This window comes from Odontesthes bonariensis, chromosome 11, assembly GCF_027942865.1.
Source record: "Odontesthes bonariensis isolate fOdoBon6 chromosome 11, fOdoBon6.hap1, whole genome shotgun sequence".
NCBI classification, from domain to species: domain Eukaryota; kingdom Metazoa; phylum Chordata; class Actinopteri; order Atheriniformes; family Atherinopsidae; genus Odontesthes; species Odontesthes bonariensis.
In genome coordinates, this window is record NC_134516.1 from 27,187,538 (window position 1) to 27,211,537 (window position 24,000).

General features: G+C 42.2%; 4 non-coding genes across 4 annotated transcripts; all 4 read right to left on the reverse strand.

Annotated features, from left to right (window-relative positions):
- Window positions 1–89: 89 nt before the first annotated feature.
- On the reverse strand, window positions 90–161 carry trnaq-cug (transfer RNA glutamine (anticodon CUG)). The gene has a single exon. It is a non-coding gene; the product is annotated as a tRNA-Gln (tRNA).
- Window positions 162–600: 439 nt separating this feature from the next.
- On the reverse strand, window positions 601–673 carry trnav-cac (transfer RNA valine (anticodon CAC)). The gene has a single exon. It is a non-coding gene; the product is annotated as a tRNA-Val (tRNA).
- Window positions 674–992: 319 nt separating this feature from the next.
- trnaq-uug (transfer RNA glutamine (anticodon UUG)) lies at window positions 993–1,064 on the reverse strand. The gene has a single exon. It is a non-coding gene; the product is annotated as a tRNA-Gln (tRNA).
- A 22,697-nt stretch (window positions 1,065–23,761) lies between these two features.
- trnat-cgu (transfer RNA threonine (anticodon CGU)) lies at window positions 23,762–23,835 on the reverse strand. Its single transcript has one exon. It is a non-coding gene; the product is annotated as a tRNA-Thr (tRNA).
- Window positions 23,836–24,000: the final 165 nt, after the last annotated feature.

Genomic DNA, 24,000 nt, shown 5'->3' on the forward strand with positions numbered 1-24,000 from the left:
GAATCGTGCACTCTGGTGTCCTTTCACAACTGACTAGCCTACTCAACTCATCTACTTTCCAGAACGCAACCATGAAAGCACACACCTGAAGGTTCCACCGAGATTTGAACTCGGATCACTGGATTCAGAGTCCAGAGTGCTGACCTTTACACCATGGAACCCCTTCCACAGTCAATTTACGCTCTCAGTCATGCAAATGCTCGACAATGGAAGGATTTTAGCAACGTTTTTTTTTGTCAATTTTTCAGTGATACTCTTACAGCTTGTATTCTCAGAATTGGCACGACAGTCAAGCAACACATTCTGTATCTTCTTCAATGGTCAAAGGTTAGAATCCGCCTGTCAAGCGGAGGAACAGGGTTCGATTCCTTGATGGAAGGTTGCCATTTTCGCTCAGCAGCTAGGGGTTTGCCAAAGTCCGTTTCAAACAACAGCATCGGAAAATCTTTTTAAAACCTTAAAAAATTGACTTTACAAGTCATGAATAGCAGATGAGGCTCCCCTCCTATCCATAATTATGAATATGTTGATGTTGCTATCATTAACCTGCAGTCATACATCTTCACACAAGGATGAAATAAATAATGGAGGAGCAAGTAATGTTTCCGCCCAGTTTCGAACTGAGGACCTTTCGCGTGTGAGGCGAATGTGATAACCACTACACTACGGAAACTGAAGCCATGCCTATGCACTAGTGTTCCAGAAGCCAAAGAATGAGGTAAGTTTTCCCAAATTTTGTTTCAACAAATTGAGTCAGAAGTGGGATTGTAACACACTCCTCTGGGAGAGCATGGATAAATAGAAGCATCGTAAATGAATATGCAAGAAGAAACCAAAAAAGATTCAACTAGCAACACAGAGGTGTGACATCACATACCACAGATCCTCTCAGCTGGAATTGATCAAGCATTCAATCTGGTGTAATTTCACAACTGCCTAGCCTACTCAACTCATCTTCTTTCCAGAACACAACCATGACAGCACACACCTGAAGGTTCCACCGAGATTTGAACTCGGATCACTGGATTCAAAGTCCAGAGTGCTGACCTTTACACCATGGAACCCCTTCCACAGTCAATTTACGCTCTCAGTCATCCAAATGCTTGATAATTCGCTGGTCAATGGTTAGAATCCGCCTGTCAAGCGGAGGAACAGGATTCGATTCCTTGATGGAAGGTTGCCATGTGATTGCTGCTGCTTGTGCTTTTTTGTTTGTGTGTTTGTTCTCTGCTTATCTGTTTACAGGTGCTCCTGGTGCCTCTAAGGCTGGATTCCCCACAAAAGCCTTGGATTGTCTTCAGTTTTGTTTTTACAGGTGTAGCAGCTGGTTGTCTGATTTTTCATTGTTTTCTATGTTTGTCTCTTCATATTTCTGTTCCTTTTTTTCCCTTCTTCGCTCTCCCTCTCTCTCTGTCCCCCGGTCCGGTTCGGCACTATCACACTATCACATCATGTTAAGTATTGTAACAAAAATAAATAAATGAAAATAAGGAGCTGATGGGCATCAAGGGGAGCTTTACATTCATAAAGCTTCCCTTGGTATAGCAAATGTGTTTGGCATAAACGGTATTCAGATTACAATTCTGCTGCCATAATGCTGGACAGGACAAGGAAAAAAAAAAAAAAAAAAAAGAAGTGAGTGTTCATCAAACACAGCTCCAAAGCAGTCCCCAGGTCAGAGCCAGCCTTCTTTAGCAGTTTGCTCAGTTTCTTTGAGTCGCTGGCTCTGATGCTGCTGCCACAGCAGATGGTGCTGAAGAAAGATGGCACTCTGCACCACAGACTTATAAGAGATATGCAACAGGTAAACTCCCAGGTGTTCCTCAGCCACCTCTTCTCCTGGGATGGAGACGCTGTTTGGCTTATTGGTGCTCCTCCTAAAATCAGCAGCTGAGGTGATTATTCCCACACCAGGCCACACAGTGGCTGCCCACCTCCCTGCCTCTTGTCCTTCCTTCCCTGGTTACCTGTCAGATTTTATTACTCATTTTAAAAGCTTTGAATAGTTGGACGGTTGCCTCTGTCTATGATCTGTGAACTCCTTACTCCCCTGATTGCTGCTCACACGGCCCACTGTTTAATATAACTGACCTGTTCATTAGATGGAAATGAATCCCTGCATACTCCTAAAAATCACTTTATTTTGAGGCTTTTTCTTCAAATTAAAACCCCACTTTCATAATTACTCGGGACTCTTTGCAAAATGCAAATAAAGCCAGAAAGATATGATCTTAGAACTATTAAAAAGTTCTATCTAATTAGAAATAGTGCAAGTTCGATGCCATCTGTTGGTTTCCTTAGTGAGGAAATAGTTTTTGAATTGCTCTGTATGAATGAATTGGATTCATTCTGAATTCATTCTGAACAGTATTATAATTACAATGAATTGAACTCCAATTGGCCTGAATTGGACTTTATTACTGAAGTGCCCTGAGATGACATTTGTTGTAATTGTAATAGTTTATTTTGGCAACATTTTAAACAAACTGACATTATTCTGTCTTGGGAAACACTGCTGGTGGAAAACATGATACTGGCTGCTGAAAAACTGGCAGAAGTGGACCTTCCAACGTGACAGTGACAGGAAGTAATCAGCTGAAGTCGTCCAGAGATTAACAGAGAACACAAATCAACATTCTGGAATCCGGACTTCACTTCCATCCAGAATCTGTGGTTGGAACCACAGACCAGAAGAGACAGAACAGAAGCCTTCACAAAGCTGTGATGTCATCACTGTAGTGACATCACAATCGATGTCATCTCTGATCTTGTTTGACATCACAAAGTTTATACAGGCCAGACATTTTCACTGCTTTTTCACAGCTGGTCAGGAGTTTATCTGAAGAAACACGTCCAGTTTCTGAAGCAGATTTGAAAGTCACAGCAAACGGTTTTCACATCGCCTAAAAAACACTTAATTACTATCTTAAATAATCATTTTAACAAGCACTTAGAAACAACGCTTACTGTTTCCCTTCCTTAAAGCTATGGTAGGTAATCCTAAAGAGCTAGCAAGAGAGCTAGCAAGATTCGAAAGTGTCCCCTCCTCTAAGCTCCATCCCCCCCCCCCCCCATTCCGTCAGTGCTTCATCCAAAGCCGGTAGAACCGCTTGCGCACATGGAGCAGGGAGCCGGCAGAGGGGGGCGTAGGCAGAAAGCAGAGGCATCTGATTGTTTTTTTGTATGCGACCAATCCGAGACGCTGATCTCGGATTGGTCAGCTTTTTCTCAGTCCTGCAGCTGCCACAGAGGTCTGATTATTTTTGTCCCTTTTTCTAAATACATCTTGTATAGATTTCTCTCAGGATATACGGACCATTTCACCCAGTATTACAAAATGTGTTTCTGAACAGGATTACCAACCATGTCTTTAAGAACAGCTTCTTGACAGCCACCCTTCCAGGGAGCCCATTTCTGATGAGGCTCGGGCCAACAGCCGATGGATCAGCTGAAGGTCCAGATGCATCTCTCAGCTCCTGTGTCAGGTCTTTGCTGGATTTTTTTCTCTTTCTTAAGGACATCACTTTACGCGTCCAGTACGCGTCCGCCCTGAAGGAGCACCAGGAGAACCTCGTGGAAATGAGGGACCTCATGAAATGTGACGACTGCAGGAAGGAATTCAAGAGCATGACGATGCTCAACGTGCACCAGAGGATTCACGAGCCGCTGTACTGAGTTACATTCATCAGCCGCTTCAGTCAGATTGCCAAACACCTTATTGTCCTTTATGAAACACTTAGGTTGATCTGGTGATAAGGCTTATTCACCATTACATTATTTAGGATGTTCCATGTGCGCTTCATGTTATTTTGATTTATTTGTAACATTTTATCATAATGTTGCTTCTTTGCTTGCCTCAACATGTTGGTCAGCCTGTTTTTGTGCATCTCAGCGTTTTTCAGCAACCTCTGTTCTAGTTTTGATGAAGTCTCCATAAAGTTTATTTTTCTTCTTACATGCATTTTTTAATGCCTTTGTTATCCGAGGTTTCTCAGCATAACTATGCTTATGTGAACATAAACCTGTTGGACAGTGTTTATCATAGAGAGATAAATAACAGTTGAAGAATGAATTGTCTGCAGTGTTTACTTCATCTGTATGAAACTCATTCCACTCTTGTTTTAAAGCTCATTTCTGAAGTATTAATTGCTTTAACAGTCCTTACCCTTTCATATCTACGCTTTTCTGTTTTCTTCCTCTGTAGTTGATCATTAAATGTTGCAAATACAGCTGAATGATCACTTACATCACTTATTACCAAACCACTATTTATACCAGTGTCCAAGGAATGTGTAAAAATGTTATCAGTTAATGTTGCACTATCTGTGGCTGCTCTGCTCGGCTTTGTGATCAGTGGATACAAGCCTCTACCGTATAACGCAGCCAAGAAATCCCAAGTTTGTTTAGGAGTATGTACCTTTAAGAGGTCAGTGTTGAAATCACCACAGATCACAAGTGTTTTATTATCTGCTATAATTGTCTGTTCCAACGCTTCAGTCTTGTGCCTCTTGTTTAAAACTTAATAACAATTGCAGGCTTGGATTTGTTATCCTTTCATGCAAAAGTGCAGCAAGCTGATATCTGTTGATTTTCAAGATGAATGTCCTTACTTGCCTTGAAGTGAACCACTTGTTCATTTACATCCTCCACTCAACCTGATAGCCATTAAATACTGTGTCTTCTGAGCTGGTTTGGTGAATCAACAACAAAACAAATGTAATGAAGTTTTAAAACTGCAGAGAAAGAGATGGAATAAATGGAGATCTGACACATTACGAACTACAGGACAGTTAGGATTATCTGTTGTTTGCATGGAGATAAAACAGATTTTAAAGGTGTTGCAGCTAACATTCAGAAACACTTGGTGTAACTCCAGAGCACCAGAGCCTCTGACCAAAAGAGAAACTAATATAAACTTATTTACCTGAAGAACTTCAGCAGCTCATAAGGCCCTTTATCTGGAGAGTGGGTGGCTCTGGTCTTATCTGGCTCTTTGCTAGAGGCCTTTTAGGCCAGAGGATGTGAGCTCTTAGGATTACCATGACCTGGATGAGTGAGAATCTTCATCAACATGCTGTGTGTGCTGATGCTAACTGTAAAGATGTGAAGCTCAGACAGGAGAGCTGCTTGTTGTATGAGGACACAGTGTGTGTCTTATATGGAGGTGGAAGCCTGGCTCAAATATAGAAATCATTTCTTTGTATGTTACTGATTTAAATGTGTCCTCTCAGTGGCTGTGAAGTACTGTCAGTAATACTGAGCGGGACTCTGCATTTATGGAGACGTGTCTCTCTCTGGTGGCGAATAGAGGAACTGCATGATGTCAGTTTGATGAAGCGTTCAACTGAAGGAGGAAGTGAAAGTCTTCCAGTGGTTCCTGCAGAATCCTGACTCACTGGATGGTTTCCTGCCATGAAAAAGCTCCGTCTGCAGAAGACGAGCAGAACGGAGCCAGCGGGCCTGATGCTGCAGATGTGCTGAACACCACAGATGCAATGGTTGGGACAAAGATGGTTGGAGAGAAGACACAGAGGAGTGAAGGCCAGCTGTAGAGAGAAAAGCACCTCCAGGTCTGCTGTCTGATGCTGATATCAGTGAAAATGGGCTTCTTCTTCTCCTGTCTGATGATGTGCTCAGTAATTTCAGTGATACATCCCTCAGGTTCAGCCTTGGTTGGTCTGGTGAACACCTTTACTTTCTCTCACAGCCTGCTGGGTTTTTCACTGACTGATTCCATCTGAGTTATGAAGGCAAAACAGGAAACTATGAAAAGATGAGAAAAACATCTGGATTGGACTGATGTGTGTGTGTCCCGTTACTTTAGAAAGCCTGAACTTATAAAGGTTCCCATGGTGACCATGTGTTCTGATAGTGTTGTATGAGTTTTATAAACTCTGAGGTGTCAAACAGAAGCTGTGAACATTACAAGTGTCGCTGCTGCCTCCAGAACCACTTCCGCTACACCGGCTTCAGGAGCCAGTAGGAACTTTGTCCGTCTCTGACGTCATAAGTAATAACCAATGGGAGAGCAGCTGAGCGTTTGGAACAAGCCCCGCCCCCTCGCTGGCTGCTTCTGCCGGGGTGAAGCACAGAGATAAATCCTCGTTCCCTCTGTTAAAGACACCTTTATGCCCACTGAATACAGTCTGAGGAGAACTCTGAAATGTTTCAGCTCACAGGAAAGTTGTCCACAAGAACAAACACAAGAGGCTCCATGTTTTTAAGTGTATACAGTAGAACGTTTTCAGCTGTTTGGTTTGATTACTCTTACCTTCTCGGTCGACATAGCTTGCACCTTCTAACTCCTCGCCGGTTCGTCAACAAACGTGAAAAGTGAAAGTGAAAGGGTGTTGTATTTACGACAGTGTAACCGTACATTACCTCCAAGCCTGTAGGGGGAGCTCCATAATGGGCTTTTTGGGAAGTTACATTGTATTGCTTTAACGCGGACACTAAAAGATGGAGGCAGCGGTAGAACAACAGCAACAGGGTTCGGTAAAGTTTGACACATATTGACAGATTCTTACTTGCTGAATAAATACCTCCAAAATAATGCGTCGTTCCAGATCAAATCCCACCTCTCTCCATCAGATAAACATTTGAATCCAAATAAGCTGTCCTTGGAGCAGGAAAATAACATTAGTCTCCATGTGCAGCCGGCTGCAACACCTGCTACAGAAATATTCAATAACTCCGCTCTAATGAGTCTTAATGCCACTAAAATCACTGCAGACATCAACGGCCTCCTGTTGGTTCCACATACACAGCTTGTGCTTCATTTGGTCCGTGTGTGAGTGTGAGTATGTTGTTCTGAACAATTTACCAACATCTGCATTCCAGACTGTGGTGTCACCTCAGGAGACTCTGATATCCTGCTGCTTATACTACAACAGGTGTGTGCAGCAGGAACAGGGAAAGGATGGATGAGATCTTTATGATATGATGGAGGTTGGAGCTTCAACAAAAAGATGAGAAAAGTCTTTATATTTCCACATTTATTTTCTTCATCTTTGACAGATCTGTCCTTTTTGTGGCAGTTCAGTAAAAATATGGAGTTTCTGCAGTCCGGGAGGCTAAACTGGCATCATGCAGTTTATATTTACACCACAAGAGGGCGACATCACCATAAATGAAAAGTCTCCTTCCATCACAGTTTCAGCAGATATTAGTTACATTAGAGCTGAACTGAACATGGATCAGTAACATTTATTCAGTCCTGATCATCAGTGTTTGTCCATTTATGATAACAAAGACAAACTGGTCACATGTGGCACCATTAAAGATGATTTACAGCCCTTAAATGACCTCTCCGTCTCCTCTGTAACTGATGAGTTCAACATGTTGAAGAGCTGTTTGAACCAACTCTGAACTCATTCATTCATTCATTCATTCATTCATTCATTCATTCATTCATTCATTCATATCGTCTCACACTTTGATGGAAACGTGTCGCACAAAGAAAAGTGATCATTCATTTCTTTCGATCTAAAATAATCAGTGTTGATAATCTGAGGCTCTTTTGTACAAATCTAACATGTTTTTAATCCTATAAATGATGTGATCATGTGACCGGCACTAAATCAGCTGTCTTCAGATCAGAGGTTATCGTTTTATTTGAATAAAATACTTTATAAAGAATCATTTCAGATGTAGAATATCTAAGTTACACAAAGAGCAGAGAGACCTCGATAAAATGACAAACTGACTTTTCAACAACATTTCTTCTTCTTTTGTGGAGACTCAGAATGTGTCCAAAGTTTTGGTGGACTTTCTTTAAAAAGTGATCCATCAGCTATATTCCTGAGGAGCCCTCTCCACATCTGCTGAATACAGAAAGTTTGGACGTGTTTGTGGCTGCTGCTGCTGTCCCAGCCATGATGTGTCCACACTGGGTGTTGTGTTCAGAAAGAAGCATGCACATGCACATGCACATGCACATGCACATGCACATGCACATGCACATGCACATGCACATGCACATGCACATGCACATGCACATGCACATGCTAAAACAAGGGCACGGATAGAAATGACCTTTGGCCAAATTAAATACAGGTTCATTGCTTAAAGTTCTCAGGCACCATGGCTGACTTCTGACAGAGCCATCTTAAATTAATAGTATACTTCATATTTTATACATTTTGTCTTGTGGACAACTTTTCAGGCTCAAGTCTTTTCTTCGTTGAGTCCCTGCAGGTTCTAGTGCCTGAAAGGACTCAGTATCTCCTGACACAGTGAGGGACCTATACAGGGACACATATTTCCTTTGATCCTTATTGTTGTGACCTTTGAGTTAGAGGTGCGTCGCTTACTTAAAAAAATCTGGGTTACTAATTTTGAATTTTAGCCGAATGAATAAATAGGCAGCAGGTCTGTGGGCTGTCTGCGGCAGTAGCACGACGAGGACGTCAGTAACACCCACTTTACGACGAAAAAATCTAAATTACAGTAACCCGGATTTTTTTAAGTAAGCGACGCACCTCCACGTTATCAGTGCTAGTGTAGAGTAATTAATAAATTATAAACAGCATAGTTTGTGCCTGTATAAGCTTGCCCATAGGAAACCGTTTCATGGCCGAATATCTCAAGAGAGCAGCCAGACGCCTCGCGAATATCTTCGGAACAGCTCCAAATGACCAACAACAAGCAGGGGTGAGTAGAACATCATGTTATAATGTGAAATCAAGGGCCCAATGTCAAAAAAACGATCTTATCCTTTAAGCTCTTTTCCACCATTACTTACTCACAACCACTTCAATGTGGGTGGGGTCGTTATAGCAAGGAGGTCCAAAAGTCTTGTGATGTCAGTCTTATGTGACACAAACATGACACAGCAATTTAGGACATCGAGGCAAAGGTTTACCTGCTGCTTGGTCTATGTCTTTGCGTCTAGCAATCCACCTCGTTGACGATCACAGAATACATAAAATCCAACTGTTGCTGTTGCCGGTTCTTGTTAAGGAGTGGCTTTCATGACTCATCCAGTGACATCACTCCCTGGCCAATCAGTGGCCTGCAGTCTGTAGATGTCACATTTTCGGCTCAACTCAACTCGACCCCGACCGAGTAGGTGCTAAAACTGTACCACCTGGTGCCAGGTGGTATTACCTCATGGAAAACCCTAATAGCTGAGTGGGATCCAGTCGAGTGGAGTAGGTAGAGGTTGAAAAGGAGGAATGTGTTCTGATGTCATTCTAAATCTCAGAAAGTTGACTTAGGCTTGTTTTATCTCGTCTTTTTTTTCGGAAGGCATATTTTATAACATGCGATTAGCCCGGCTAGCTCAGTCAGTAGAGCATGAGACTCTTAATCTTAATCTTAAAAGCCACAGGTTCCTCTCTCAGTGACAGTCAGCCAGACTCCACCTGATCTGTACAAAGAAGAGAAGCAAACAGTCGAAATGAGCTACTTTTTTTGTACTTTACGTTCAACAGACACTGAGGGTGGGGGTATTTCAACATGCATTCACTTCTTTTATATTACATTTAGCAGACGCATTTACAAATTAGGATAATTAGGATATGATGACAGACAGTCATCATTGAAAAAAATAAACGTGCACAATCGGCCTCCTACAATGCAATCTATGCAATTTCCAAGTATAGAATCGAGTGTAGGAGCGAGTGAAATTAAAGAATTCCTGATTTCCATGTCTTTTTTTTAAATTTAAAGAAAAAAAAATTAAATTTTAAAACTTTTTAAATTTTTTTTATTTTCCCGGTTTGGAATGTCTCGCGGACCGGTACTGAGTTAAGAGATCAGTATTTAACAACTTTGTTGCACAAAGGCTGGGTGACCTCTCGCGGCCCAGTTTCCCTTTTTAAATAAACATTCCAGTCATTCGTATTGAATGTTGACAACGTGGTTGAACATCAAACATTTAGATGCAAACCTTGAAGACGTAGAACGTTTCAAACTGGATGTTTCAGCTGTTGTCTCGAAGCAAATTCATCAACAGTTTCAAGTTCTCTGCCCGACTGATGTACTTAGGTTTTGGATCAACATCAAATGAATCCCTGGAGTCAAAAGAACCACCACTTTTATTATGGGTTGTCCAACAGATAATGGTGAGAATATAGAGGGGGATGGCCACTATATAACGCTGTTTTCACGTAGTTGTTAGCTGCTCACTGGTGTGAACTGTGAACCTGAACGAGTGTGTACAAGTAAAGCAGATTTTCAGCTTCCTACATGAGAAGCCTGGACAGAAATGTTTGTTTTGATTTAAAAACCTCTTTACTCCATGACCCTTTCTCTTAGTGCAGAATTAGAACCCCAGAATGTTCTAATTTATTCGCTGAGCCCCCTGTGACATCACACAGAACCCCCCTTAATGTACAGAATACGGAACCCGTGGCAGTCGGACCCTTACCAGACCGGTGCAGAGTAACACCTGTTTCAGTAGTTTGTGAAAGCCTTTAACTAACTTCCACACTGCTGATATACAGCTTGCAGACATCCATTGCATCTCTCAGTGTTGAATGAAGATGATGCCCTTCAGTGATGATGACATAATGTGAGTACAACCAACTGCTCGATGCTGTAAATTGTCTCTTTGGGTCTTAAAATTCTTTTGGGTCTATCATAAAGGAACATAAACTCGAGAGTGATATTACAGTTCTTAAATGGTGCGCCTATGACTCAGAGTTTACACCTAATAAGTTGGACTCTAGATTCAAAGATTGGATAGCTGAGGGTATAACAGCCTTATGCAGGGTAATGAAAGATGGAAAAATGCTCAGTTTTGAAACGCTTAAAAGGACACATTTAGTAGAAAAACAAGACTTCTATGGATATCTGCAGCTGCGGCACTACGTTGATACGAAGATGAAAAATGTAACAAAGACTGGCACATGTTTGATTGAACTGTTTACAAAAGCCTATAATTCAGAAACTATTAATAGAACTGTTTCCTGCTTACATAAGAGTCTATCGAATTTGAAATCACATTCAACTTCATATATTAAAACAAAATGGGAGAAGGAAGGAGGAATAATTATATCTGAAGAAGAATGGACAACAATATGGAGGTATCAATGGATGTGTACCAGCTCACAGAAGTGGAGGGAGTTTGGCTGGAAAAGCCTGATTAGGTGCTTTATTACACCCTCCCAGCAATCTCACTATGACAATAACTCCTCAGTCTGCTGGAGGAAGTGTGGAAATCAAAATGCAAACCATTATCACATTTTCTGGGACTGCCCGGTCATGAAGGACTATTGGAAAAAGATACACAACCCCCCTACAGGACATCTTCAAATGTGAAATACCCCTCGACATTAAGACTATGTTTTTCGGACACATACCTGAGGGATGGCTGAAGAGAGATAAGCACCTCATAAATATCCTGCAAATGGCTTGCAAAAAGAATATCACCAGGAAATGGCTATCACAAGAGAGCCCAACTGTCAACATCTGGATGGACATCACAAAGGATATATATAAAATGGAGAGAATAACAGCATTTGTTCATTTTAAACTGGAGAAATTCCCCTCATACTGGGAAAACTGGGTCAACTATGTCACGCCCCATAGGCCTGATTTTATTTTTACAGATCAATAACTATGCCATATAAAAAGGATCACTCCCCACTTTGTACACATTCTTGTGTGTTTTTGTTGTTGTTTGGTTCTTTTTTTTTTTGTTATCGTTTAGACATAAAATAAAAATATCACTTTGGCATTTAGGACAGACAAGAGATGTAAGATGTATGCACATGTACCGGATGTGAATGTTTGTTTCTGAATGTCAATAAAAAAATTATCATTCTTTTGGGAGGGCATTGATGACAGATAAGCCACAGAAATGTATCACTGCAGTAATGGACAACTGTCGGCCCGGTTAAAGTACATTACAATAATTTGTCTGAAATCACTAAATTCATGACATTTACCATTTATCATTATCTAAAATGTTCTATTGTCTTTCTGTTTCCAGCTGTTAGTCTGGGTCTTGAGGTCCGTCAGTCTCCCTCTGATCTCATCAGAAATCCTGGTGCCAAAATGCAGATTTTCTGCAGCCACAGTAAAAGTGACTACAGAGTGATGCTCTGCTACCAGCAGTCACCTGGAGACACAGCAATGAAACTCATTGGATATTTGAACTACAAAGCTGTCACAAGGGAAGACAAATATAAAGATGGTTTCAGTCTCGCTGGAGATTTGGGTGGAGACGCAGCAAAGAATGGATCTGTGCACATCCCAGATGCAGGAGTGAATTCCAGTGCAGTTTACTACTGTGCAGCACCAGAAGCACAATGACACAAATCCCCTCTGAACTCTACAAAAACTGCACACTAGTTTTTTTCTGCAGGCTCCCAAAGCAGCTGCTATGTGGTTGCCTTTCAGTTTGATGCATTCGCAGCACACTTCAGTAACACTGTTTCTGTACACTTTAACTTGGTGTCTCACTTTAGCACGATTTATACATCCAGGAAGGCAATCTACAGCAGCAAGAATATGTGAAGCCACTCCCTCCTTCCACTTCATCAGTTACAGTGATGGTGTTTCTTCATCCTCTTCATTCCTCTTTAAACCTCACTCATCTCATTTCAGCCTTAACACAAGTATAGATGCTGAGACTTTTCTGACTGTATCAACATCTGCAAAACTCTGTGAAACATAGTTTTATAAGTTTTTTTTTTTTTCAAGGCTTTTAAACAAATCATCTGTGCTGCACGAGATGCACAATGACACAAATCCCCAAAAACTGAACACGACTTATCAACTTCAGTGGTTTTGAATGAAAATGAAAAAAAATGCTCTGGGACACCTGCTGAAGATCTCACTACACAAGGCAGCACTTTGGGTTTTAAAAAAGTGTAATGAGCCTTTTTCATGTTGTCTGAAAAAGCAAAAGTTTAAGAATGCAGGTAAATGATGGATAACTGCAGCAACAATGGGAGCCATCAGTCTGCTTTACAGCCACAGGAAGCCACTCCTCTCTTGACATCACATCGGTTGGCTCATAAAATCCCTCTCAGTTCAGTTAAAAGGAGAAACCCTGTCATGATTTCACTCCTGTGTTTCATTGCTGACGTCAGAGTGACTGCACCCATGTCAGACTTCTACAGGATCATCATATTTCTTATTTATCATTTCCTCACAGGTAGCGATTGTTTCATTGTGAATTAAGATGTCTTCTACACCAACGGTGAGTCATTCACAAACTTAACTTCACTGGTAAAATGCTCATTTGTGGTAATTTTCTCTGTTGTACTCACTGGTCATGTTGATGGAAGTGATGTCTACCAGACTCCCATACTGTGGGAGCAGCAGGGTGAAAATGCAACAATACACTGTAACCACACAAAGGGTGGAGGCTATCACCAGATGTACTGGTACAGACAGCTGCCTGGAGAAACTATGAAACCTATCGTGTTCACAGCTACAGGTAAAACAGATCACGACTTTGGAGAATTCAGCAAAGACAAATTCTCAGCCACCAAGACTGAAGCTGAGAGAGGAACATTCACAGTAAAGAATCTGCAGCCAGAAGATAAAGGCTGGTATTTCTGTGCTGTGAGTCAACACAGTGATCCAAACACATGTGAACACTGAACAGAAACCTCTGCACCCTGTTCCCATCTGTATTTATCTGCTCTCCTGTAGGGGGCGCTCAAGTACAAGCTGACAATGTCTCACAGTCATGTGACACTCCCATATGCAAGTCTTCATATCTGTGCTGTGATGTCAGAGCTGCCATCACACACACTGACAGTGACTGTGGTCTCCAAGTTCAGTCTTCTCCCAACACAATAATGATCCCAGCTGCTCTGATCAAACTCTCTGCAGCTCTGCTCTGTATTGCAGGTACTTTATGCACATGATGATGCTGAGGACTGAAAGGAGAAGAAGTTCTCTTCTCTTTTAATTCATAATCAGAATTTCATCTTGTTCTTTTTCATTTGCACACAGAAGAGTTGTTGGAGCTTCTGTAACACAATGTGACTTTGACTCCTGCAGGTCTAACTGATGGGAGTGATGTGAGCCAGACTCTTCTGCTGTGGAAGAACGAGGGTCAGTCTGCCACGATGAACTGCAGCCACACTAAGGGCGCTGCTTACTTCCTGATGTACTGGTACCAACAGCTGCCAGGGGAGGGGATGAGGCAGATAGTTTTCACCACTCCATCTCCTCCACATGGATATGAAAGCGGCTTCAGTGAGGACAAATTTCCTTGTTTGACAAAGGAAGCCTCCAGTTGGAGTTCCATCACACGTACTTCAAAACAAGACAAAACCAAATGTACAGTCTGGTATCAAGTGTAAGAGACAGAAAAAGTGGGAGGATTGTAAATTGGCTCCCCACACTGTGGAAAGATTTAAGAGTCTGGATTCATCATACTGTGAGGCAAGAATCCCACCCCAACCTCATGCACTTTCCACCATTTTCTCCAAAGAATGTGCATAAAGTTGAAGTGCATGTCCTACTGAGGAATCCACATGAATTTAAGAGTTTCCTACTATTTGGTTGACAGTCCTGGAATCTTGTCCAATAATTGAAGCAGTCAGTTAAGAATCACACCCCAACTTTAAAGCACTTTCCACCATTTTCCCCAAAGAATGTGCATAAAGTTGAAGTGCATGTCCTACTGAGGTATCCACACCACTATTTGAGATCATTTCTTATTCTTTGGAAGACAGTCCAGGAAATGTCTTCAATTGCTGAAGGAGTCTGTTCAGAATCACACCCAAACTTAACAGGACTTTCCACCATGTTCTCAAAAAAAAGTGGATAACGAGCTTGCCGTTCAGCTCACACGAGGAAGATCTGCAGGTCATGAAACTACCCCAACAAGAAGCACTTACTATAATGAGGAACAGCTCAGTGTTTCTATTAGGGCACTGTCAAGTTTTGGTGGTTTTGATGGTTCCCTCAGTAAAGCTTCAAACTTGAAAAAGCCCGGTCGGGTAAGGAACAACTCAAACAATGATTTCCCCTTTTTGTGTTTTTATTCACGTTCTTTTGTTGGATTGATTTTCTTCATCGAAGGGGTTGTCTCACTGAATTAGTTAGGTTGAAAACCTGGACACAAGAATGTAACAGAAAAGATGTTATTTCAAATTTAAACAAACAGTAAATTAACATTAAAATGTAAAAAATACAAATTAAAGTAATTACCAATTACAGTCAAATTAGGTGGCAGGTTTGCCTTTACAAAACATTTAAAAGTTTGAGCTACTAATCAAAAAGTAGTAAACAAAAGGTTTTAACTCTTCAAACTACACATTTAAGCCAAACATTGAAACTAAACAATCACAAGTGAAACATTCAACTTAAAGTCAGTTGTCAACCAAGAGCAAACATTTCACATGTGCACATGTGAAGGATCAAAGTTCTTCCATTTCTACAGTCAAACAAAGGTAAGTATTTAAGAAAGTCAAATCTCCTACCAGTTGCGTCTGACCGGTGAACTGAGGGATTTTTTGGTTTCTTTTGTTGGTTTTTGTTTGTCTTCCTCCAAGCATTTGCTCTTAACAAACATTTACTTCTCTCTCCTCTGCTGCATGTGTTCATCTGAGGTTAAAATGGCCGTCTTTCAGGTAGTTGCCCTGTCCAGACAGGAAGTCAGTTGGGGTGCTGTGGTGTGGTTGTTCCACTGATGGTCTGCCCTGTAGGTCCGGCTGAAGACTGGTTGTTTGGATTGTTGTGAATGTGAATGTGATGCTTTGGATGTGCTGTTCTGTCAGTTGGCGTGACACCTCCCACTTGACCTCTCGGTTCTGGAACCCAGAGAGGTCACAAGAGCTGTGGATGGTAAGTGTCTTCTTTTTCCTTGGTGATTACTTCTGTTCTTCGATTGGTAGTAGAACAATGACACGTCGTACGTCCCTGTGCAGGATTGTAGAGGGTATTTTTGTGGATAGTTTCTTTGTTGACCTTTGGGTTGATTTGACGGTCGAGACTGGGTAGCTGGGGAAGGTTCGGACATGAACATCTCTGACAACACCTTTCTTGTCAGGGTTGACACTGATGACTCTGGCAAGTTTGTACTGACTCCTCAGAGCATTTTGGTCGGCAATCCAGACAATGTCTCCTGTGGCTACATTTCTGTGTGCTGTGTGCCATTTGCTCCTGACGAACAGATTGGGCCCAGCCAACTGACTCCACTTCTTCCAGAACCGGTCAACTTCTGTCTGAATGGCTTTTAGCCTTTTGTAGGGGTAGCCCTCAAAGTCAAAGCTTCCCAGGTCTCCTCTAGGTCCTGTTCTCCCGAGCAGAAGGGAATTTGGGCTGATGTAGTCTACACAGTCTTCTCGGCTTTGAGTTCTGGCATCTATGGGTCTCTCGTTGGCAAGGTTTGCAGCCATGTAGAGGAAGGTCTGGAACTAACTTCAGGTAAAGCATCCATCTCCTCCCAGGTTGTGCAGAGCGCGTTTCGTTGTGCGTACAGCAGCCTCTGCAGCTCCATTCCTGTGAGGAGAATCAGCGGGGTGAAGTTTCCAGCTCCATTCTGTCCCATGCTTGGAGGCTTCATTTTCAACCTCTGACGACTGTAGCTGGTCCAGAAAGGTGTGCAGCTCATTGAGGGCAGGTCTGGCGCCCACAAAGTTTTTTCCAGGGTCTGACCACAGTTTCTTTGGATGTCATCTTAGTGCTGTGAATCTTTTGTAGGCCAGCAGGAAACCTTCAGAAGACTGGTCACTTATGACATCTGTGTGCAGAGCTCAGGATGCCATACAGCAGAAGACTAACCCCCATACTTTGAACCTTGATTTCTTCTTCACTTCATCCTTCACTTCATAAGGTCCAAATAGATCCACTGTTGTGAATTCGAATGGTCTGGCTGGTGTTATCCGTTCGGATGGGAGGTCACTCATGATTTGTTGGCACTTTTTAGCTCTGGCCTTTCTGCAGGTCACACAGCTGTCCACAATCTTCTGAACCAGTTTCCTGCCTCTTGTAACCCATGCTTTCCTTCTCATTCGCAGGAGTGTACCTGCTATTTCCTCATGGTTTACATTGTGGGCTTCCTGTGCTAGAAGAGAGGATATCCATGCATCACAAGGTAAGATAGGTACCGTAGTTTTGTCGTCATCAAAGATCTGAAATCTTCCTCCACAGACCAAGAGACTAGTTTCTGCATCTTTGTAAACAGCCAGCCTGTTGAGAGTGGTGTCTTGGAAGGATGCACCCTCTTGTGCTGCGAGGAAGAGATCTCTCTGTGCGTCTTCATACTCACTGACGGTAAGTACAGCTTGTTTGGTTCTGGACTTTATCTCTTCTGATGAAAGCCCCTCCCACTTTGGCTTACTTGTGGATTGGGTTTTGTCCAGTAATTTCTTCCATTTAATTGCAGCTCTCCTCACCCAGGCAATTACTCTGATCACCTTGGTTAGGCTGCTGAACCTTGTGACATTGATCAGTTCTTTCACTGCAGAACCAGCTGCTGGTCTTCGGAGTTGAGTTTTGGTCTCCTTTCCATCTGCAATGCCTAGCTGAGCATCAGTGTCTCTTTCGCCTGTGATTTGCACTGGACTGATTGTACCACAAGGTGGCACATTGTGTGTGGGTTTCTTGACCTGTGATCTGGTCAGAGCTGCTGAGAAGGACTTCCTTTGAAGTTTGTTTATCCCCTCTCTGGCGTGAGCTGCAACTTCTTTGGCAGACTTTTTCGGCCACTCTTCGACAGGTAATTTCAGGAAGTCTGGTCCATTCTGCCACACAGAATCCTCTTTGAGATCTTCTGGAGCTGCACCTCTTGTTATGATGTCTGCCACATTGAGGTCTCCCTGGATCCACCACCAGTCATCAGGGGATGTGGTCTTCTGGATTTCTCCGACTGTTCGCAAAGAACGTCTGATATCCATAGCTGTCTCTTTGGATTGCTCCCAACACAGTTTGACTGTCCAGCAGGTGGAGCCATTTTTCTATCTCCATCCGACTGTGCTTCTCAATGTATCTTCTGAGGCGGACTGCGTAGACAGCACCACAGATTTCAGCTTTGACTGGTTCTCCCTTCTGGTCGAGTGGTGTGAGCTTTGCTTTTGACTCGACGAGTCTGACCTCAATGCCCTTTGCAGTCTCCCACCTGAAGTACACCACGGCTCCGTAGCTCTGGTCACTCCCATCAGAGAACGTTATTCCCCATGGTTTTGTGGTCCAGTTGCATGGTGTTAGACTTCTATGGAAGGTTATTTGGCTGAGGCGGATGTATTCTTCAAAAAGCTGGATTGCTTCTTCCCTCAATTGTCCTGACAGTGGCTTGTCCCAAGTGTCTCGGGCTGAGCTGGTTCCAGCCTCTTGGAAGGCTCTCCTGACTAGAATGGCACCTTTCTGTTTCACAGGAGTGACAAGACCTATTGGGTCATACAGGCTAGCTACTTGGCTCAACAGATGTCTTCTAGTCAGTGGCTTGGGAGTTTTTTCTCTCACCTCTTCTTCCAGGAGATTTTGACCAACTCTCATTTTCTTCCTCCTCTTGGAGAAGTTGGGGTACAGTTTGTCACTTTCGACAAGGTAGCCGACTCCCAGGGCTTTGTCATCTTCTTCTCTCCTTTGATTTGGGAGAATAAGGAATTGTTTTGCTGGTGCTTCTGGTGCGAGCGTGTCCCTCCCACTTTGGCCTGACCGGACCCAGGGCTTCAGGAAGAATCCGCCTGCTTTCAGGATTTCCTCAACTCCTCTGGTGTTTTTGTCCAGCCTTTCCAGGTCGTTGTGGGAAGTAAGCACGTCGTCAACATAAGAGTCTTCCTCCAGAATCCTGCGCTCCTCCTCCAGATGAGTGAACATGGGCAGCTTTGCGGTCTCTCTCATGGCCAGCTGTGCGATGCACCCTGCTGGTTGGTCACCAATGTTGACTCGGGTGATGGCATACTCTTCAAGTTCATTGTCTTCGGTGTCTCTGTGAAGATGCAAATCATCATTATCATGACAAAGTCTCGCTTCTGATAGAAAATAAGTGTCATTCTAATCGTGACCACAATATTGATCTTCTATTTGACTTGGAAAATCACATGTCATCCCTGGAAGTAATCCACAGTTTGTTTCAAAGGTTCAGATCTTGTACATTTTCACTACCAAGACAATCCCAAAGAGAATCACTTTTGAGCACAAGAATCAGGAGTGACTCCTTTGAGGTGATCTGAGAGTAATTTGCCCACAAAAATGAGGCTTCACATTTACGCAGTGAATGTGGTCTGTCCCAGAGTGTCGCACTCTTTCACTTCAAAGCCATGTAAATGCTCAAATTAGGTAGAAATTAAATAGAAATTCCTTGCAAATACATTTTTATCTATAGTTCATATTTTGTAGTATGATCTTTGAATGAGAGCCGTCTGCAAGATTACCCCAACAAGTAGCACTTACTTTTTGAAGAAATGTAGTCAGTGCCTGTGTTAAGGTAATGTTGGGGACAAATTCAAGAAAGAACAGTCATGTCTTATTGAAGAAAATCTCACAAGCGAAACAACCCCAAAAGAGAAGCACTTATGAAATCAAGAACCATCAGCGTGTCTGTTTGAGGTGGTCTCCATGTGATACACTCATCTGCTAGCTTCAGTTACAGTCAATAGCATTTGTCGTGTACAATCGCCCCAACCAGAAGCACTTCCTGAACTCAAACACAAGTCAGCACAGACAGTGAATCAGATTTTTTTCTTACATGAATTTCTCCTGGGTCCAGTTGATGCTTTCTTGTGTCCTCCACGTTGCGTTTCCCACTGGGTGAGTGTGTTGAACAGAGTTGCCCAGTTTATATGCTCAGTGTTTGTGGTTCCAACAAACTCCACCTTCCTTTTCCACAAGGTTTCTATGGTCCAGGCAATGGGCCATTAAACAACCATTCAAAGAAGAATCGTTTTGGAATGAATGCAGACATGAGGGCAGTTAGGTGTTGATGAGTGACCAATCAGCTTTCTGTAGGTTTGCTCCATGAAACTTGTTTGACAAAGGAAGCCTCCAGTTGGAGTTCCATCACACGTACTTCAAAACAAGACAAAACCAAATGTACAGTCTGGTATCAAGTGTAAGAAACAGAAAAAGTGGGTGGATTGTAAATTGGCTCCCCACACTGTGGAAAGATTTAAGAGTCTGGATTCATCATACAGTGAGGCAAGAATCCCACCCCAACCTCATGCACTTTCCACCATGTTCTCCAAAGAATGTGCATAAAGTTGAAGTGCATGTCCTACTGAGGAATCCACATGAATTTTCAAGAGTTTCCTACTATTTGGTTGACAGTCCTGGAAACTTGTCCAATAATTGAAGCAGTCAGTTAAGAATCACACCCGAACTTCAAAGCACTTTCCACCATTTTCGCCAAAGAATGTGCATAAAGTTGAAGTGCATGTCCTACTGAGGTATCCACACGACTATTTGAGATCATTTCTTATTCTTTGGAAGACAGTCCAGGAAATGTCTTCAATCGCTGAAGGAGTCTGTTCAGAATCACACCCAAACTTAACAGGACTTACCACCATGTTCTCAAAATAAAGAGGATAAACTACCCCAACAAGAAGCACTTACTATAATGAGGAACAGCTCAGTGTTTCTATTAGGGCACTTATCATGACAAAGTCTCGCTTCTGATAGAAAATAAGTGTCATTCTAATCGTGGCCACAATATTGATCTTCTATTTGACTTGGAAAATCACATGTCATCCCTGGAAGTAATCCAGTTTGTCTCAAAGGTTCAGATCTTGTACATTTTCACTACCAAGACAACCCCAAAGAGAAGCACTTTTGAGCACAAGAATCAGGAGTGACTCCTTTGAAGTGATCTGAGAGTGATTTGCCCCCAAAAATGAGGCTTCACATTTATCCAGTGGATGTGGTCTGTCCCAGAGTGTCGTACTCTTTCACTTCAAAGCCATGTAAATGCTCAAATTAGGTAGAAATTAAATAGAAATTCCTTGCAAATACATTTTTTATCTATTGTTAGATTCGGTTCTTTAATTGGAAGCTCAAGAATGGACCGGAGTAATTCAAGTGAAAATGAAGTGTTTATAGGAGGGTTTCACTTGACTTCACTTCTGTATTTTCTAAGCGCGCGAACCTAAGTGGTGGGCAACTGAAGCTGGATCCCATTGAAAATACTGTGTTTTGTCTGCCACTTTTTTGCCCAAAATGCCTCAGTTTTGTGGCGTTTTTGGATGTAGCAATCGATCTAACCGAGAGAAGGGAAAGGGTTACTATCGAGTACCTAAGGTTATCGCCCATAGAGGTGAGAAATGGAAAAAAACTAATAAAACAACGCCACAAAAAGTGGATAGCTAACCTACGTTTACAGACTGGAGGGGCTGAATCTGCAAATGCTCGTGTCTGCGGTGACCACTTCGTCAAAGGTATGTTCAAAATCTAACTGTTTAGTAGTAGTGCAGTAAAGTATTATGTTGTTAAATGCCAATCAACAGTAATGTAATATGGGCTACGTGTGGGCTTTGTTTTGAAGGCTGCCCCAGCGCGTTGTTAGCTACTGAGTCAGTGGACTGGGCTCCGACGGTCAAGCTGGGTTACCCAAACACAGAGCTAAGACACCGCCATCGGTGTTTCATGCGATCTCTGAGAGTGATTGATCTAAACAAAACAAATTTGTCATGTCGTCACAATCTTCACATTTCAGTAGTATCCACGAAGTGCTTAAGTGCTAACAGGGCACATTAGCTCCCAAGTTCTTGACAACAGAATCGCTCTCTCTCTCTCTGCCTTGTACATTAGGCTAACAAAGACACAATGTGAGCATTTGGATATTTGGATCTCGGCATTTTATTAAAACATAAACATTTTTGATTGTTATTTGAGTGCCAACATTCACAGCTCGGCATTCAACATGTTAAGTTCTGCTTTACTGCCCAGCCCTGCACTACACACTGCATTTTCCATTGGGATAATGCACCGTAAACAACACAGAAAACAAACTTACTCTGGCCAACACCAAAACACAATCATTCTGTAGACGTTTTACTCCGAGTTTGCTGATCCATCCGCTGTGGTAATAGTTGTATGCCTCCAAACTTTTGTGGGCCTTCATCTGTTGCTTAGTGTAGTAAGAAGTCTGAAGAACCAGGTAGCTCGTTATGTCCACAGCCTCTATATTCGGCAAATCGTTCCGGTCTTGCGAAAATTCGGACATTTTCATTAAAGCTATAATGTGTAATGTTTCCAATGTGGAAACGGAAAATGCGAAGCTGATGACATGTCCTTCTACAAATCCCGTAGTTTTAAAATGGCAGAGCAACATGGAGACATTCATTGGGGTGTAACACTCTTATGTACATTCGTATGCTGAATATAAAGAATATAAGAACACTGCACTTTTGTGATGGAGGTAATTAATAACTATTGAGGTAATACTTGTGAATGATAAGACTCAAATTTGTTAATAGACAACGTGAAATATTACACATTATGACTTTAAGTATGGGTCACGCCCAATGTATTTCTCAACTAACGCCAAATACCTTTCCCTATATGCCGGCTCCAAACCACTACAATATTCATTCATCTCCATGTTGGTGCTGCTGTAGCAATTACAGCAGCAAGCAAGTCTTCATTGCACAGGCATGTGGAAATAGTAGAAAACAATTCTAATGCGTTAGCAAAAAACCTTCTATATCATGAGTATTGATCAAGATTCTAGAAATAGAGACTCTTTTCTAGTAAGTTTAAAACCTTCCTCACTCAACTGATAAAAACTCCGCAAATGAGCACATTTCTTAATAGATTATATGTAGAAAATAATATTTTGCTATATGTATTGTGTGTATGTGGCCCCGAACCCATCCTCTGTGTGGACTCTTTGTTCATAATGGCCTAAAACTCTATGTGGTTCACAAGGCCTTGCTCCCCCATAAGTACCATTACAACACACAACACTGATTTATCAAAAATTATCACATAAAAAAAAATTCTCCTATGGCCCCAGTTCCACTTGGCGACCGACCAACTCATTACCTTTCAAAGTCTAAGGTCCCGCTCCAAACAGCCGAGTCACTCCACTGGCAATGGTCATACTAATGATTGGTTGTTTTATACCCACAAAATGATTAATCAGCTTAATGATTACATGAAATACAACAGATGAACAAATACATTTTTTTATGATGTCGTGTAGTCTCTTCTGGTCCAATCCTGTCACTGCTTGGTGCTCGGTTCTCCTCTTGGCTGAACGTCTGTTCAGCATTCGGATCTGGAACTAATCTTGGAAGGAGAGGTCACCAGTACGTCAAAGCATATCATACCCCGCAGGAAGTCCGTCAGACTGCACCTCGACTTCCGGTTATCATTTGTATTTATAGCCTCATAGGTTGGACTCACACTCGACCGAGTATGATTGGACATGAGTAGGTCCAACATGCTTCGTCATATTCTCTGGATCAGCCAAAAACAATGTGTACGTGTGAATCTGCCCTTGCTTTCCCAATTGTTTTGTCTCCGTACTCCTGGATCACTTTAGGTCATCATGGAAAAGTACTGAGACTATTTCATTCATAATGTCTAAAAACAAAGCCAATTTTTACACTAGACAGGCACTTTGACCAACTAAGCCACAGCGCCACATGGTTCATAAAACTGATGAAAGAATAAAGAGCAGGAACTGGATCCATTTCAGGAAACAAGGTCCTGAGACTCTCCCAAAACTAACTGTGACTTCAAATTTTTTTTTCAATCAAGTCTGACCAAAGAACAGACTCAAAATAACCATGATGCTCATTTAAAGGTCCATGATTTGATAAAGACCAACAATGCAAAGCATTCAGTAGAACCCTGCTAACAACCAGTTTCTCATGCTAAGTCATAGCTAGCTCTGAAGGCCCACAGGCACTGCTGGGATTTGAACCCAGGATCTCCTGTTTACGAGACAGGCACTTTGACCAACTAAGCCACAGCGCCACATGGTTCATAAAACTGATGTAAGAATAAAGAGCATGAACTGGATCCACCTCAGGAAGTGGTTTTTGTGATTCTGTACCTCAAGAATAGTTAAAACCATGAGATGAAGTGCCTCCAAGTACAGACTGCTTTGGAAGTCCAGCACTCCTGAAGCACTGCTGTAAA